General features: G+C 39.8%; 1 long non-coding RNA gene across 2 annotated transcripts in view; it reads left to right on the forward strand.

Annotated features, from left to right (window-relative positions):
• LOC139034478 (uncharacterized) overlaps nucleotides 1–18836 on the forward strand; it is a 443467-nt gene that overhangs the window by 103353 nt on the left and 321278 nt on the right. The window contains exon 1 of one of the 2 annotated variants that reach the window (XR_011487026.1): nucleotides 11647–11798. The exons of the other annotated variant lie outside the window; for it this stretch is intronic. This is a non-coding gene — a long non-coding RNA (uncharacterized lncRNA). Of the gene's footprint in view, nucleotides 1–11646; nucleotides 11799–18836 lie in introns of those variants that run through there. 2 annotated transcript variants of the gene reach the window in all.

The following is an 18836-nucleotide window of genomic DNA, read 5'->3' on the forward strand; positions in this document are numbered from 1 at the left end:
CACTTGAGTAGGAAAACTCTGATAAAAATAAAAAAAGGATTTTACCTGGGTCTTAGTATTTAGGGTTGTTATAGTAGATCAAAGTATGTTAGGAAAGTAGGGAGGTTAAGTGGATAAAAATTAAACTAATTTTATAAAAATAGATTTAGTAGCCAGACAAGCTACTGAATTTTTGACCCGAGTAATTAGTGGTGGGTTTGGTGGTTGCTGAGGTTGAAATGAATGAGTTGCATAAACAAATATAAGAATGTTTTAATGGAAATACTAGTCAAGTCTTCTTTTCCTCTTTTCCTCTTGTCTCTAAGACACACAGTCATGTCATATACTCAGATATATATACACATATATATACTCAGATATACCCACACACATGCAAATATGCATACATACATACATACACATGTATATATACTATTTTTCCCTTCAAATTGTTCAATGGCTTTAAATGATGGGACCAGACATAATATTGATAAAACTGCCAAAATAAATCAATTAGTAGGCCATAATTATATCAAAAGATTCAGGTAACAGAAAAGGAGAGATACTTTCCTTCAAGCAGGCACTTCTGGAATCCACAGGGTCACAGAATCAGTAGGGATTCTGCCATGAACTGTGAGTACCTCACAGATGGACCTGAGAGATGACTGTGCCCGTGTGATTGCCACCTAGCCAAGGTCTGGTTTTCCAAATCACCTGGGAAGGTCTTCTGTTATCTCCTCTAGCTGTGCTGCCTCCTTCAACCCTTGTTGCTGATGGAAAAAATAAAGAATAAAAGATATGGTTTTTAATAGGTTATCAGCCAGCTTCTTTTAAAATAATGAAGAACCATTCTAAAACTCTGCCTGAGTGCATCTGACTGAAACATCTTCCTATACAATGAGCCTCACAGAACATCACTTTGTTAGGGCAAGCACACTGACTGAAACCGCCCTCCCTGGCCAGGCACCACAGTAACCATTTGCATGAGTTGTTTTACACAGGATGTCCTGGTAAGGAACACGGAACCAATAAGCCACCACCCACCGGAAGCGTTTGGGAAAGGTCAAAAGGAGACACCACGTGTCCGACCACCTCCCAGAATCCTCCTCTCTGGCGTCCATCTTGGCTGAATGAGGCGGGCACCACCAGGAAGGACCCTGAGTCAGAATGATTGGCCAAAGACAACCTGGAAACTAATCCCTTCACCGTAAAACTGGATACTGCGAGCCACGTGGCAGAGCTGTTCTCATGGGTTCCCTCACCCTCCTGCTCTCCACCAGGGTGCCCTTTCCCAATAAAATCTCTTGCTTTCTCAGCACATGTGTCTCCTCAGAAAACTCATTTCCGAGTGTTAGACAAGAGCCCAGTTTGGGGCCCTGGAAGGGGTTCCCCTTCCTGCAACAACTTTGCTGTACTTCACTGTACTAGCGATAGTTCTCACTGCAGTGGTTCATTCCCATTCATCTTATGCCAAGAAAGCGAGTATTTCCTAAATTCCAGAGGTACAATTTCCTGTCTCATATTTTCTGTTATGAAAGAAAATGTCATTTCTAAACAAAAAGAAAATCTTTAAAAATCCCCCCCTCATACCTTCTCACCTCTGTTTATTTGCAGCCTCATTTTTGGCGGTGCTGGGACTTCTCTGCTGCACACAGGCCTTCTCTGGCTGTGGTGGGTGGGGCTCCTCTTCATTGCTGTGTGTGGGCTGCTCACTGTGGTGGCCTTTCTTGTTCTGGAACGTGGGCTCTGGGGTGTGCACGCTTCGGTGGTTGTGACTCCTGGGCTCTTGAGCACAGGCTCAACAGTTGTGGCCGCTGAGCTTAGTAGCTCTGTGGGCATGTGGGATCTTTCCGGATCAGGGATCGAACCCATGACTCCTGCATTGGCAGGCTGATTCTTTACCCCCCAGACACCAGGAAAGCCCCTTATTTTAAAAAGATTAGATATCAGAGTAGAATGATCTGTGGTAGCTGTGCAAATTCTTAAGGTGTAGCCCGGCTAACTGACTTCTTTTCAAAACATAAAATATTTCTTAATAAACTGCTAGAAGCAAAGTAGGAATTTCACAGGTGTTAGTTTACTTTTCTCTCTTTAAATGTAACTACTGGTTTTAGACATGTCGATTTGGGCCCCATGAATGATGAAATTACTGTCCTCCCCGCGCTGAATGGTAAATAAACATAAAAGGTTGAAAGTTTTTGCAAGGCACATGCGAACCAAATGCCTTCCAGGTTTTGGAACTGAAATGTGTCACAGCATTCGCTGCAGTGAAAAAGGCCTAGGCCTTCTGAATTTGGGTCTTGTGGACACGAATTTCCATCTGTAAGAAACCTCTTCTTTTTATCCTCCTCCCTGTTTCCTTTCTTACTTCATCTACCCCTTCTTTCTTTCTAACTTAGAACACTTACGTAGAACACTTACTTAGAACTTACTTAGAACACTAACTTAGAATACTTACTCTGCTAGCTGCTGCGCCAGTTGCTGGCACACAGCTCCCTGTGTTAGCCTGCTAGGGCTGTCATAACAGAATACCACAGATTGGGTTGTTTACAGGCAAAAATTTATTTTCTCATAGCTCTAGGGTTCAAGGTGTTGGCTGGTTTGGTTTCTACTGAGGTCTTTCTCCCTGGTTGTCTTTTTACTGTGTCCTCACTTGGTCTCCCTCCGTGCACGTTCATCCTGGGGTCTTCCTCTTCCTACAGGGATATCATTCATAATTAACTAGGTTCCCAAACCTACCACTTCATTTAATCTTTTTTTCTGAGCTAAATTTAAAAAAAAGTCTTTTCTATTGATGCAGAGTTGATTAACAATGTTCCTGACAGAACTCCCCAAACATGTACCACCCCTTCTATAAAGTAACTTGTCCCCATACACCACAACATCCAATGCATACCAAGGAAATCCATGTTCCATATCTAGTGCCATGTGTAAGGCTTGCTTTCATCCATTGTGATTCGTCTTTCTGAAAATGAATTTCCCTTTTTCATTTTACCTTTTATCCAGTGTGAAGTAATTTAAAAATCCATTAACACATATTGCCATGTTAATTAGATGATATTCTTCAAGGTCAAGAAACTATCAATAGATATTGAATAGTGACTATAAATAAACTCATCACAGTAATTAGATTTGTCAATTAAAATTGGGAACTGCAACTCTTTATGGCTGGATTAAAGGTGGATCACTCTGGGAAAATAATTTTGCTCAACATAATAGAGGAAGATTGGATGATGATCTCATATGCAAGTTTGACCCCATGAGTGAAGTAAGTTTCTGATATTTTTTCTATCAACAGGTTCAGAAACTCCTAGAAGTATGGATGCTGCTGAATCTTCTCTAAAAATATTAAAAAAATTAAAATGTGAAATATCTATCATAATGTTTGTCAAGAAGGCACTCTAATAATAAGATCTAACATTTATTGAGAATTTATCTATCTTTTGCCAGCCTGTGTACTAAAACTTTAATGCATTATCTCTTTTATTCCTCATAAAAACCTCATGAGGTATATAATTATCTTCTTTTTGCAGGCAAAACTTTTCCACAGTCATTCATACTATTAATAAATGCCAGAGCTGGATTAAAATTTCAGTTCAGTTCAGTCACTCTGTCATGTCCAACTCTTTGTGACCCATGGACTGCAGCACGCCAGGCCTCCCTGTCCATCACCAGCTCCAGGAGTCCACTCAAACCCATGTTCATTGAGAGGGTGATGCCTTCCAACCATCTTATCCACTGTCATCCCCTTCTCCTCCTGCCTTCAATCTTTCCCAGCATCAGGGTCTTTTTCAAATGAGTCAGTTCGTCACATCAGGTGGTCAAAGTATTGGAGTTTCAGCCTCAGCATCGGTCCTTCCAATGAATATTCAGGACTGATTTTCTTTAGGATGGACTGGTTGTATCTCCTTGAAGTCCAAGGGACTCTCAAGAGTATTCTCCAATACCACAGTTCAAAAGCATCAATTCTTCGGCACTCAGCTTTCTTTATAGTCCAACTCTCACATCCATACATGACTACTGGAAAAACTAGGACTTTGGCTAGATGGACCTTTGTCAGCAAAGTAGCATCTCTGCTTTTTAATATGCTGTCTAGATTGTCTAGGATTAAAATTAAGGTCCATCTGACTCCAAGCCCAACACTCTTGTCATCTCTCTGCATATTCATTACTAGATAAATAGTTTAATTAGTTTCACTTTGTTTTTCTCTCCAACTGAGAAGGTTTCTGGTAAAAAAAAAAAAAAAGTAATCTCTTTTGTTTTTGGATTTAGTAAATTTGGAATGGTTATTCTGAAAACCAGATCACATAATTTGCTGCATATTTCTTCATTTTTTTAATCAGGGAGTTATACGGTGTATAGAAGTTTGTGGTTAGTGTTTGCATTCTATTTTGTTGGTGACACAGAGCTATATTTTTTCACATGTTCTCTCTTCATAAGGAGTCTGAATTGCATAGCAACTTCAGCATCACTGGTTTGGGGATGTCAAATGCTCTGTGCCCAGTTTTTGATGCTGCTAATCTTACTATTCACTCAGCCAGTAATCTTTAAGTGCCAGTCATATGCCACAGTCTAGCCTAGGTCCTGACAATAGAGCAGTGAATTAGAAGACCAAAATTGCTGAAGTCGAAGAATTTATATTCTGAGAGGAGAAGGTAGAACCAGTAGGTGATCTCAGATTTGTCTGACCCAAAAGTGCACACTTTGTAAGTAGGCTATTACATCTTTTATCTGTTGAGTCACATTTTTTTTTTAACATAAAGCCAATATATTTGGTGTTTATGTGTGTGTGTGTGTGTGTGTGTGTGTGTGTATGTGTGTAGTGGCGTTGGTGAGGTGAAGGTTTGGGAGTGTGCAGAATATGTGAATATTGACCAGGAAGTAACATACCAAGCTGTGTTCATCTTAGTTGTAAACTGTCATGCCAACTGCTGACATCTGAGCATGTGATGCCCCATAGGGCATGGTTTATACTTTCTGTTTGTTGCAGAAAATTGTCTGGAGTTTGTGGTATGCCAGATCCCCAAGGAGAGTGACCTCCAGAAACTTCCGTGATGAATAAGGGATCATTATACAGAGTAACCATCAAGGCTGAACATCAGCTTGATGCCAACTTTTTATTATTTTATTAAATATTGAGTATCATTGGGTCTTAGGTTCTAGATAATGGAGATAAGTAGAAATTTGGGGGAGTGAGACAGTGGTAAATAGCAAATATTTGATATGGATAGACTACTACCTGTAACTGTATCTGAAAATAAAGCTGAAGAGAGTTGAATGTGTGCTTTGCCAAATGGCTTTTGATCTCATGGCAAAGAATGGGAACTTCTTTCCATGGTCTTCAAAATTGAGAACAGGTATCTTGGAATATGTGGTTGTTGCCAAGTGGTACAGAGGCCAATATATAAGTCTGTCCTCTCTGTAATATCAACTTTTTCTGACTAGCCAGAAGAAAGTGAAAGTGTTAGTCATTCACTCATGTCCAACTCTTTCCGGCCCCTTGGACTGTAGCCCACCAGGCTCCTCTGTCCATGGAATTCTTCAGGCAAGAATACTGGAGTGGGTTGCCATTCCCTTCTCCAGGGATCTTTCTCACCCAGGGATTCAGCCCAAGTCTCCTGCATTGCAGGAAGATTTTATTTTACCATTTGAGCCACCAGAGAAGGTCACCCAGAAGAAAAAAACCCTAAATTTAAAAATAATAGACGTAGATAAATTACAAAGAAGCATGAAAAGTGTATTTTTTCATTTTTAAAATTTGGTAATTATTTATTGAAATATACATAGAAAAAAGTGAACACAATTATGGAGATGATAAATTTTCACTGATAACTAATAGCATACCAAGAAATAGAGCATTAGCCCTCAAACCGCAGTTACACATTGCCACGTCTACCTCCTTCCACCAAGAGTAAGCCCTCCTGACTTCTAACAGCACAGATTAGTTTCACCTGTTTCTGAACTTTATCACCATGGAACCATAGGTTAGCACAAAAGTCTTGCTTTTTTCACTCAACATTGAGTTTGGAAGAGTCAACAGTATTCTCTGTGAGTAGTTGCAGACTGTTCATTCTTTTTGTATTGTGTTCATTATGTGAATATGCTACATTTTGTTTATACTTTCTCCTCTTTATGGGCATTTGGGCAATTTACAGATTTTGACTATTACAAAGAGCTTCAATATAAAACTTTTTTCATGAACATATGTATGCATTACTAAGAGCCAGGTTGCAGGGTCATAGTTTTATATATGTTTTGCTTTAAAAGATATAATTTTCCAAAGTGGTGCTGCAAATTATACTCACACTAGCAGTATATTAGAGTTTTAGTTACTTCAGGTTCTTGACATAATTTTTCCATCTTTTTAATTTTAGTCATCCTAATGAGTATGCAGTGATATTTGATTATAATTTTAATTATATCTCTTAAATATGATATTTTCATAATTTTAAATATTTTCTTTTTAATTTAGATACTCTCTTTGGTTAAATGTTCATTTTTTGTACACCTTTTTACTGAGTTTTCTGTTTTTGTGTTTTTATTATTGATTTGTAGAAGTTCATTGTATAGTCTGGGTACTGGCCAAGTATCTATATTGCAGATATCTTCTCTTATACCTTGTGTTGAATACACATTTTCAGCTAATGCATAAGCTTAAGACTTGGTTGCAGTTTGGCTTGCAAGAGGTCACTTTGGGTTATGCCCCAAAGGATGAAAGTTTACTTATGTATTTGCTCCACTATTCCTAAAGGTTGTAGGTACCATATTCCTCAGCCCTGTCCTGGCCTCAAGCGCCCTATCCTTGAAGTGAAAGCCAGGAGGATTCAAGAAACAATGAACAAGTCAAGGTCCTTGAAGTCTGCTAATGCACTTCATAGTCTCAGGAATATTATAGAATTTAGGATAAAAAGTTACATTTAAGAGATATCAAAAAATTAATTAGTGTTTGAAGAGATGAGTGGCATGTGAAATTGAATTAAATGCCATACTTTAAGAGACAAGTAGTTCTCAATCCAAGGAAGAAGAGGTTTTAGAAAACTCTCCCGTGTTTGGTTGTAGGTACATGGCATGTTTGTAATCCTGGAATGACAACATCAGTATTGTTATTCTGATCCTAGCCATGAAGATCACGTGATACCCTCGCCCATGCCTTCTGTTTGTAACCAGCATAAGCACTTTTCTCTTTTTGTTATTCTCTTTCCCTCTCTATTTAAATATATGTATCATTAGGGATGTGTTCTGCTGTGGATAGCAGTTGAAACTCATGAGTCTTGCCAGTTTTATGAAATGAGAAATGGATGAGTGAGGAGTCTAGAGCTGTCACAGAAGCTCAGGGAGGCGGGCTCCCCTTCTTCCCGCTCTGTTCTCTTTGGTGTCCAGGCCTCTGTCCCCACGCGCCTTGATTCAGGGTCTCGAGATGCCTACTGAAGAACATGTGTCTTCCGGGTGGGAAGAAGCGAGAGAGCAAAAGAGCTAGCAGGCTAGTTCCTGATAGGTTTGATTCACGCGCACATTCTCTAGGGACTTCATCCTCTTTGTTATAGCCTGAACCTGATATTTGTCCACACCTGGCTCCAGAGAAAGCTGGAAAATAGGACTTTGTTTGTTTGTTTGTTTTCTAGCTGTGACTGCAGGGAAGGCCAGAACAAGGAGGCCTGTGAAAGAGACATGGTCCATGAAAGCCACAGAACCTTCATCTCCCTCCTCTTTCTCTTACGCATTTTCTTTATTGTCATGATGAAAGTATGAGACTTGTTAAAGAGAGCAAAGAACAAGAGCAAAGAACGAAGACGTGTCCGTCATTTTAACATCCCTAACAGTCACTGCAGATGTTTTCGGTTCAGTTTGCATCTTTTAGTCGCTTCAGAAAACAAGACGGGCTGCCCAGTGTCCTGCACTTACGGGCTGTTGGTGGTGGTATTGCCCTCAGGCATTCTCAGCAGACAGAGCGGTGAATAATCCACACCCACAGTTACACCTACATTTATTTCTCCAAGCATCTGTGTATTATGAAATCAGTAAGCTCACACTGAGGTGTTTAATTCCAGCGCCATGGCGCGTTTCATTCCACTCGTGCTTTGTCCTTCGTCCGGTAGCGCTTTCTGCAGACTGACAAGCCTGGGTCCTTTTATCCTCCTCGCATTGACTTACTTGATCCATCTCTCCATAGCTTGGACTTCCCTGGTGCTCAGACGGTAAAGCGTCGGCCTACAATGCAGGAGACCTGGGTTCAATCCCTGGGTCGGGAAGATCCCCTGGAGAAGGAAATGGCAACCCCCTCCAGTCCTCTTGCCTGGAAAATCCCATGGATGGAGGAGCCTGCTAGGCTACAGTCCGTGGGGTCGCAAAGAGTTGGACATGACTGAGCGACTTTCTTTCTTTCTCTATAACTTACCTCCCATCTTACCTCCCTCCCTTCCCACTCCTCTGGACGGCTTCCTAATCCTCCTTCGCTTCTGCACCACCTTCAGCTGCTCCCCGACTCAGACGCGGCCTCTTCCCTCTGAGCGTAGATGGGTTTGCTGGGCCCTCCATCAGCCTGGGTTCCCTCCCCGCTTCCTAGAGCAAGCCCTTCTCCCCGCAGGTGCTCCGGCCCCTCACGGGCTCAGCAGCGCTCCTGCACCGGATTCTGACACTCCGTTGCTTGGCCCTCTCCGTCAGCTTGAGACAGAATTTTGTGGGAAAGGAAGGGAGGAGGAGAAGGATGTAGGGAAAAAAATTGTCTTTTTAGTTTATGGTGTGTCCTCATGTTACAAATTTTAGATTTTCTTTTGGTCCATCTTTTGGAGTGATTCCTTATCCTTTTACATTTAAAATGTGATGCCCCATTGAGATATTTAAAAAATATATTATTTTTTTCTAAGCTTTTTGACATTTAATTATTGCATCAGTTAGACATTTTACCGTTTAATGTGAGGGCAAGAGATCTAAGCTTTTTATTTTTTTCCTGTTATTTAAATTCCACTTTCCTTTTCCCCCTTTTCTCATCTTCTCTTCTTGCAGCTTCCCTTTTCTCTCTGTTTCCTTCTGCTAGTTTTTGACTTGTTCAGTCTGAGTCTCTGTATTTCCCTCACATTCTGCCACCAGACGTCACAAGGCCTCCAACTCTGCCCTGCGGCGTCCTTTGCTTTCCACCCTGCCATCCTCTGAATGTTCTCTTCCACCCTTTGCATAATCGTCAGTTAGATTTTAGGAAATCAGGTTGAGTCATTCACAGTAATGAATGCCAAATAAATCAGAGGTATTTTAGGCTCTTCCTAAGAAAGGCTAGGGGAAGAGAACCCTCTGATTGTCTTAAGATCTTCCAGCTCTAGCTGTCAGTGTACAGATGAAGTCAGCAGAATTGTTTTTATATTCTTCCCTGTAAGGGGACTGTCCTGCCCTAAACAAACTGTGGCTTGCTACTACCACAGATTTCTGCCCCAGGGATACACTGGTCAGAATACTTAGGCCATATATTTTGCGTGTTGGAGGAGGTGAGTCTAAAGATTCCAGAAGCATCCCCAGAGAGGTCTCTCAATCCTGCTAGCTCTCTCTCACTCCTCTTCCCCAGATAAACAATGCTTAGTTTGTGTGTTACAAAAAAAAAAAAAAAAATCACAGGTGTGAATTGTTTTATATTTATGTCTCAAGATGATACTTAACTCTTTTCAGTATAGCAGATTTTATGTTATGGTATAATTTACATTTTCTGAGGTATTTCCAGTCTTTAAAGTTCTGTGGCATAGTTATCAGACTGCAACTTAAAATAAGTAAGGATTAAGGGACTAAAGAGATAAAGATGAGGTTTAAAGAAAATTGGCTGGAAGGACTAAAGGACAGTGAGTAATTTTCCACTCTTTTGATTCCCCAGTGAATGCATTTGTGAAGATCTTTGTTTTAGAAAGCTGCTTATATCCTGAGTGAAGTCAGAGAAAACACTAAAATGATGAGATTATGATTAGGAAATGGTTGGGGATGGGCGGAGAGCCTATATAACAAATTTGTGAGCTAAGTGACTTTTGAAAACTGTCTTCAAGGTGAAAGTAATAAGCCAACCATTTGCCAGTGTCTCTGGAACATACTGTCAACTTTTGATTATGTAAGGGGGCAGTGGTGTGGATAATTAGCAAAGAGTCAATAGTTCCCCATACTTTTCTATTAACGTGGGCAGGGGAGTGGTTGGTTCAGATTGTTCAGCAGATAGAGGAGAAAGGAAGTCTTTCTCCTCAAACCTTTAACACTTCTTTCTTCTCATTTTAAGCAATAACTTTTTTTCTTATCTCACAGCAGAAAAGTATTATTTCACAGAAGTAATCTGGAGAGAATTTCTCTATCTTCCTCTCTTCATATTCTTCAACCCTTCTGTCTGTCTATACACACAAATCCTCCATTTCGTCTTTCACTGCGGATGCAGTGTGTTTCTCTCTATGGTAACTGTCTCTTTCTCCTCCCCTACCACACTCCTGCGTTTGCTCTCAAGGCCCTGTCCTCTGGTCTAATCAAGGACATTGCTCTAGCAAATCTTTTCTCTCTTCCTTTATGATTTGTTGTTGTTGCTTTTTATCAAATAATTCCAATGAGCAACACATAAGTTATTTTTTTACTTTCTTAGAAACAGATAACTACAATAATAAAACTCCAAAAAATCCCTTCCCTCCATTTTTTGCTCTTCTTTAGAGCAAAGACCCTAGAAAGAGCTGTTTTATACACTCTGTGTATCCTTTGTTCCCATTTGTCTTTGAGCTCACTTGATGACCTTGAAACGGCTCTCATGAAGGCTATCTGACTTGTATGTGGCTAAATGGGTTTTCCATAAAGTCTTCCCCGACCAGCCTGTATAGAGGAGCCTCCTCCATCACTCTGGATACCCCTGGGCTCCCTTTATTTTATTTTATTTTTCCTCAGCCCCTCATCAGCGCCTGACATGCTGTATATTCACTGAGCCAGGATTTTTACTTTGTTGACTGCTGAGTCCTAGTACCTAGAACAGCATCTATCTTGTAATAGGTACTGAGTAAATATTTACTGAATGGGTAGATAGCTGGATGGTAAGGGAGGTGAGCGTTTCTTATTTGTTTTTAAAGTTCTAAGGACTGAGTTTGGGTTCTGTTTGGATGGCATCATGGGGAGGGAGAAAAGGATGTATGTGTGGAAGGAGAATGGGGTCAGAGCCTAGGTGTTGCCCATTTGGCACCAAATCACAATCCTTGGAAGGGGATTCTCCCTGTTTGAGTGAGGATGGAGTGGTGCATGTGGCGTAAAGATGGATGATGAGCTTTGTTAGGCCTCAGAGGAGCCAGGTAAGATATCCTCATGTGAAGCTGGACAACCCCAGAATTTCTTGCCCAGTCATAAAGCAAATGTGAGATACGCTAGGTAGGAGGAACTGTTCCCAGCACTGACTGGTCTCATGAATTCTTGAAGAAAATCTGTCACAAACTGTAACTTCAGTTGTTTTTTTTTTTTCTTTTTTAAGATAGAGACTAATAGCCTTTTCTTAAGAAGTGCTTTTGGCTTACAAAGAGAGACAGCATAAAAAATAACACGTTATGTATATGAAAATCAGCAGCTGCAGTGCCGTGAAAATAAGCCAATGAGATTTTTAAATTAAAAATATTCTACTTTCAAACCTCCTGTCTCTTACTATTAAAAAGTTCTCCAAGGCAACGAGCTAGCACTATAAAAGCTTGAAATCTGTTTTAATCTTAGATCTGTTGCAGAACTAATGGAACAGCAAAATGGGGGTTTCTTCAGTTTCCTTTCTGTATGTTGAGGATTCTGGACTGGAGTTGAGTTAGCAAACACAGTTCATCTTCTGTGCCAGCTGTGATCGATTGGTAAGGGCAGCCTAGAGTGCTGTGTGGATAAGCATTGGTGACCACACCTAGGTGCAGCAAAGATGAAACCTGAGATTGATTGGTGCTGTCTGCCTTGGGTTTAGGAAAGATGAATGGCAGCTTGCGTGTGTTGTGTCTTTGCTGTCTTGGACTTTATAGCCTCTAAGATATTTTTTAGTTCTAAAATTCTATGATTGGGAATGCCTAGTATATTATATAGTGACTTTGCAGTAAAGACAATGATAAGATTTTATATGTAAGGTTGAAAAATATGTTTTAGTGAATGCTTTTAGAAAACCTGATTATCTTTCATAATAATTTCTTCTAAAGGTTCTGGGATTTATATATTACTCAAAATATTTTTACATTGTATGCTATGTGCAACATGATAAGTGTGTACAGCAGCATGTGAAAGTACTAGTTAAATTTTGCCATAGAAAACTCAAGTTAGCATCAGTTAATATAATTCATCTATATCAGGTTTTAGTTTAATTTAAAATCATCTTGCAGTTTTACCCACTGGTGTTGTTTCTTGATAAACCCATAGGAGGTACTATTTTAGTGTCCAGTAAACAAAGCATTTCAACTGCAACCTTTTAAAATTACTACAGAAACTTCTAGAATTCAGTTATGCAGTCTTAGTTAAGATAAATATAAGGGTGAGATGAAAGGGGACATATCTAGAGATATTTAGAGTTAGTTCAGCTTTAAACATGGAGCTGTAATTATAATACAAACTAATCTGCTTCAATTTATATTTCTTAGAGCAGTTCTTACTTGCCCCACCACCTGCAACATGCCATATAAAATAAGATGGAAACGTTCGAGGATCTAATTTCATCTGTTTCTTAGGAAAAGTATCAAAATATGATACAATTATGTAACTGGATGAAAAGCACCATTATGTTTGGAATATTTTTAGTACAAAAACCCAAGTGATCACAAGAAAGAAATGTCAATTTATGGAAGTAAGCATGTGTTCGTCATGTAACTGTTAAATGTGTCTTACTCATCTTCCAACTTGGCACTGAATTTGGCACTTAAGTTCTTAGAATTTTTGAATAGAAATAATTAAAATAGAACTTTGGAGAAATGTACTTTGAAATACATTATTTCATATCTATATATAATCCTGGAGTTATTTGTGATATTTGAATCGTCTGAACCAACTTTTTCTAATTTCTGATATTTGAAATAATCAAAGGGATTTTTTTTAAGAACTGGAAAAGACATTTAGATATTTAACTCGGCTCTCTCACTTTCCTTTCCTCTCTTTGCTTTATATTTTATGTGATTTCTGGGTTCATTCTGGTCATTTGGTTTTATTTTTGTGTGCTCGTTTGTTTGGCCTTGGTCATGTTATTTTAGAAGAAATGAAGTGAAATAAGTCCGATCCCACTTCTAGATGAATCTTAGTGTCAGTCAGACACCTGGTTCAGTGACATGTATGTTAAACTAGGCAAACAGCGGTTTGCTTTCACCCCCTGACCATGCTGTCTGAGTTTCGTCTGGACTGGGTTGGTGGTTTTGTACTCACACTATCTGATTTTGCCCTTTTGGTAAGCTGATTTCCTTAACTGAGTCTATTCTGCCTCCTTCACTGTACCGTCTAACTAGTTGCCTCAGGGCGTCTGTGTTGAGCAAGCAATTCAAGGACTGGAGGTTGTGTGTGGTTTTTTTTTTTGCTGTTTTTACAAAGTAGTCATCTCCCGCTGGCAGGGTCCACATTGTGTTTGTTTTTCTTTGAGCAGTTGGATGGTGCTTTCTGCCCAGTAGACTCTCAATATTTGTTTTTTAAATCTCTATGTATTCTTTTATTTAAGATATAGGTTAAGAGGTTATACCATGAATTAGGACCTCACCTATGTGGTTCTCATATTAATTCCTCTGGAATCTTAGTTTAGTAACTTTGGATGTTCTCAGCTCTTTCGAAGTCTCCCCAAACCATTTTTGAAGACCTCGTTACGAGATCTCCTTCTGGGATCTGAGATATTTTTGGCAATTTCAGATATCCTATTCCTTTTCTTTCCATTTTTCTAGATATATTGAAACTCCAAAGTTATTTTTTCATTGAATACCACTCATAAGCTTTTAGATGAAAATTTCTGAATAAAGGGTACAAAGGGAGATGTAGGTAGTTAAATTTCTTCTTGTCATTTTGATGAACCACGAAAGAGGAAAGAAGAGAATTCCAATAGTTAAGAACATTGAAGGAAATGTAGGAGTGAGAATCTTGTAACACCGTAGTGATTCAAAACTGGGTGTAGACGTGTCTCTTCATATTACATATGAGGAAATGAAATTAAAGAAAGACTGAGTTGTCCAAGAAGCACGCCTGTTAGTAACTGACGGGTCCTCAGACACCTCCTCCAGTGCTCTTTCAACTTAACTGTCCTGGGAGGTAAATCATAAATTGCTCGGATGTCCACACCCCTCCATCTCGGTCCCTGCTTTCTTTGGTCTAGAGTAAATCAAAAGTGACCAGGTACCTCTAAACCTTTTTCTGAAATTGTGAAAAGAGAACCAGTGAAAGAGGTGCAGAGCTAGGGTTGAGAGACTGGGTAAGGGTGAGTGGTGAGTGATTAAACATGGAAGATTTCATGCATCATGCCTATCTATTATTTGCAGAGTTTTTTTTTTTTTTTTAAACTTCACCAAATTGCATGGGCTTTTACAGCAAAGACTAACCATCTCATGACCATCAACACTCCTTCGAAATTGTTTTCTTCCTTTTTCTGTTATATACGATTGCATTCCAATTTAGGGTACTTTAACTGTCAGAAATATCAGAAAGAGCTTTTGCACTTTATGCAATCTTCCCCAACCCCTCTCCTGTAGACACAGTGTAAGAGCAATTTTGAAGCAATCCTTGGTATGCCTTCCCATTGCCCTTTCACCCCGGAGGAGGCTTTCAGCTAATTAGCTCTTCCTGACACCTCAGTGAGAGTTTTACTCTGCTCTACCTAGTAAGGTGGATTGGGGGAGGTCACACAACTCTAGCCTTGCTGGGATTTATTTGTAAAAACCATATTTTGTTTAGCTGCTTGACACCTAACATTTCGGTGGCCCGAGTGCTCACAATTTCAAGGATCCAATGAACTGAAACCATTTTAACTTCAGGTCAGCTCCTTTACCCTGTTTCTGCCTCTTTTCTTTAGATATTACAAGTCCCAGGTCATAGTGAAGTCATTTTTATTTTGCTTTTTAAAAAATGTGAAGAAATACTGAATGTCAGGATAGGATCACTGGGTTAATTTCTATAGGTGCATTGCTTAAAGATTAAAAGGTAATGGAAGAACAGGAAACTCTTAATATTTTTAGCATACAGTGTGCTTTGGAAAGGCTGCAAATCAGAGGGTCGTCCATGCTGTGGTAGACCTTCACAGAGGCATGAAGCCAGTTAATGTACAATTACCGGCATCGGTGCTTTATCTGAGGGGTCTTTTACAATGAAACTTTTAAATAGGATAATTGTAGACATCTGCTTCACGTTACCTTAGCAGCGACATAGCCATTATTTGCTGAGATCTCCTTAGCTTTTACAGCTTCACACAAAAGGACATATTGGCAATTCCGTTTTCTATATAATAGGAATACTATGCAAAATACTGAGCTAGAATTCCGCATTGTGGTAGAAATGCTCAATGTCACCAGAGCGATTGACTTGTTCCACCTGGCTTTCAGACATTTGGAGAAGCAAAACATATGTACCTTAATTGCAAAATGTGGGCTTAATGAACATGCAGCCGTTATGTTATACCAAATGCAACAATCCACATGATGGCAAGCTACTTAAGAACATGTCACAATGTTTGGGTTTTAGGAGGTTTGCCTTTGGCAGTGTTTCAGAGAAGAATGTGTTTCTTACATTTGCAGTCCTGTGAGCCAATAATAAAGTGTTCAGCATATGAAGCTGGTATTTATTTTAAATTGCTATGTCAATATTTTTGTTTGAAAGCAGGTTTGATTCCCTGTGTGGACTTTGTTGAAGCCTTCTATCACTGCTTTTTATTTGAGTTTGATTTAGCTTCCTTTCCCCCTGATTTTGTGTTTTGCAGAATGGCTTGCATGAAAGCCTTCTGATTGGGCTGGGGGGAGAAAGTTGCTGTGTGAATTTCAAAGCCCAGACAATGTAAAAAGGAAGCAAACACTTGCTGAAGGCATCAGAGAAGTGACTGCAATCAAGCAGTGTTGGTTTTGTGACCTTGAAGCTTCCCAGAATAGCTCCCACATTGGGAATAATGGAAGCCCTGGATTCAGATGCCTCAGGATGACCTCATCACCGACAGTCCCCTTCCTCCTACTGACATGTCTCCAGGCTCCATGCCAATGTTTAGACGTTAGCAGGAATCCAGAAAATCAGGCTTTTGTTTTCGAAAATACAAAATAAAGGCAGCCATTATGGAATATTGCATAACTGATTTAATCCTAATGTGATGTCAAAACAAATTTCCCCAGTAGTTGAGAGAATGCTTTATCTACCACAGATACAATTGCTTTGTTGATGCCGGGTGCTCTTTCAATAAATGGTTGGGCACTTCTCTTCATGAATTCTCACAATTCTCCATCCCGGGCACATTTCTGTGGGTAATTAAAACGGTCTTTTTATAACGGCAGTATGAAACAGTATGCATCATCTAAACACGCTGAGCTGAAAAAATATTGTATTCATAAATTAAATTGGACATTTTGAAAGGTTAACGCAAAAAGCTACTTTGCTTTCGGTGATCAATAAGGAAAAAAGGATTTCAGGTAATTAAAATCTGTGAAGTGAACATTTCTCATTTGGAACCTATTAAAAAGAATATAAGCAGACAGAGGCGAGAGATAAATATGGAAAACAAGGGCTTCAAAATTTTTGTTATATGGTGGCAAGGGGAATGTAACAACATATATTCTGAGGTCTGAAATAATATAACACGTTATTATAGATATTATAACAAATTATACAGCCTATAAATTATGTATGTATATTACTTAATTTAAGCATTAAGTCACAATTTAAAAATATGCCTACACTGTATTTTGGACTCTGATTTAGTTATTGTTTAGGTTTTTCTTACTCAAGAGTTTGAACTTGATACTGGTGTATGGCATGGGTAGAATTTCAGGTCCATTCCTGATTTACAGAATCACAATCTGCAATTTAAAGCATTCCCTATTTGTGATTTATTTTATATCAAAGCTTGAGAACAGGGCTTTCGGTGGTTGTCCCACTAAGGTGTGCTGTCCTTTAAAAATTCATGCTCATTTTCTTAGGCCCAAATTAATAGTGTTACCTGGGCTAAATATGAGGATAGTGGTAAACTCTGCATGGGTTGTCTTAGAGCACGTGACAGCTGACACTGTGGCAGCTAAGGGAACTGAATACTAGAGCAGCCAGACTCCAGACATCCCTTCTGGGCACGTGTGCGGGTGTGTTTCTGGAAGAGACACATTGGAATCAGAGCACTGACTAAAGCAGATGGCCCTCCCCAAGGTGGGCGGGCATCGTCTAATCTCCCGAGGGCCCCACGAGAACAGAAAAGCAGAGAAGGGTGAGTTCGCTTCCTGTCTTTCAGCTGAGACATCCATCCTCTCCTGCTCTTGGACCTGAGAACTCAGGTCCTGGTTCCTGGCCTTTTGGATTCAGTTTGGGTTTTATACTCTCAGAACTGCCCGCCTCCCTCCCACCTCAGGTGGGTCAGCTCTTTGATTGCCTGCCTAAACTTTTGCCAGATATAGGATGCTAGACTATAAAATTATAGTCTTTCTCTTCAGTTTTCATATAGCTTTGATAACACTGAAGTAGCACATGTTCATTTTAGATTAAAAAAATTTTTTTTCCCATTTATTTTTATTTGTTGAATGCTAATTACTTTACAATATTGTAGTGGTTTTTTGCCATACATTGACATGAATCACCCATGGATTTACATGTGTTCCTCATCCCGATCCCCCCTCCCGCCTCCCTCCCCATCCCATCCCTCTGGGTCTTCCCAGTGCACCAGCCCCGAGCACTTGTCTCATGCAACCAACCTGGACTGGCGATCTGTTTCACACTTGGTAGTATACTTGTTTCAATGCTATTCTCTCAGAACATCCCACCCTCGCCTTCTCCCACAGAGTCCAAAAGTCTGTTCTGTACATCTGTGTCTCTTTTTCTGTTTTGCATATAGGGTTATCGCTACCATCTATTTAAATTCCATATATATGTGTTAGTATACTGTGTCGGTCTTTATCTTTCTGGCTTATTTCACTCTGTATAATGGGCTCCAGTTTCATCCATCTCATTAGAACTGATTCAAATTAATTCTTTTTAATGGCTGAGTAATATTCCATAGTGTATATGTACCACAGCTTCCTTATCCATTCGTCTGCTGATGGGCATCTAGGTTGCTTCCATGTCCTGGCTATTATAAACAGTGCTGAGATGAACACTGGGGTACATGTGTCTCTTTCAGATCTGGTTTCCTTGGTGTGTATGCCCAGGAGTGGGATTGCTGGGTCATATGTGGAGGTTCCTTAAAAATCTGGATATAGAACTGCCACATGTTCATTTTAGTTTTGACGTAGAATTGCAAAGATGTATTGTTTGTATGGGCTTCCCTGATAGCTCAGCTGGTAAAGAATCAGCCTGCAATGCAGGAGACCCTGGTTTGATTCCTGGGTTGGGAAGATCTGCTGGAGAAGGGTTAGTCTACTCACTCCAGTATTGCTGGGCTTCCCTTGTGGCTTAGCTGGTAAACAATCTGCTGCAATGTGGGAGACCCAGGTTCTATTCCTGGGTGGGGAAGACCCCCTGGAGAAGGGAAAGGCTACCCACTCTAGTATCCTGGCCTGGAGAATTCCATGGACTGTATAGTCCACGGGGTTGCAAAGAGTCAGACATGACTGAGTGACTTTCACTTTCATTGTTTGTATGCTAAAAGAGACTATTTTGTACAGAGGATTAAAATATATGGCTATCACTTTTGGATAACAAATATTTTGTGTGTATATATATGTGTAATTTTTTTTCCCAGTGACGAGGAAGGAAGGACCTGCACTGTGTGCTAT

Source organism: Odocoileus virginianus, chromosome 3, assembly GCF_023699985.2.
Source record: "Odocoileus virginianus isolate 20LAN1187 ecotype Illinois chromosome 3, Ovbor_1.2, whole genome shotgun sequence".
Lineage (NCBI taxonomy): Eukaryota > Metazoa > Chordata > Mammalia > Artiodactyla > Cervidae > Odocoileus > Odocoileus virginianus.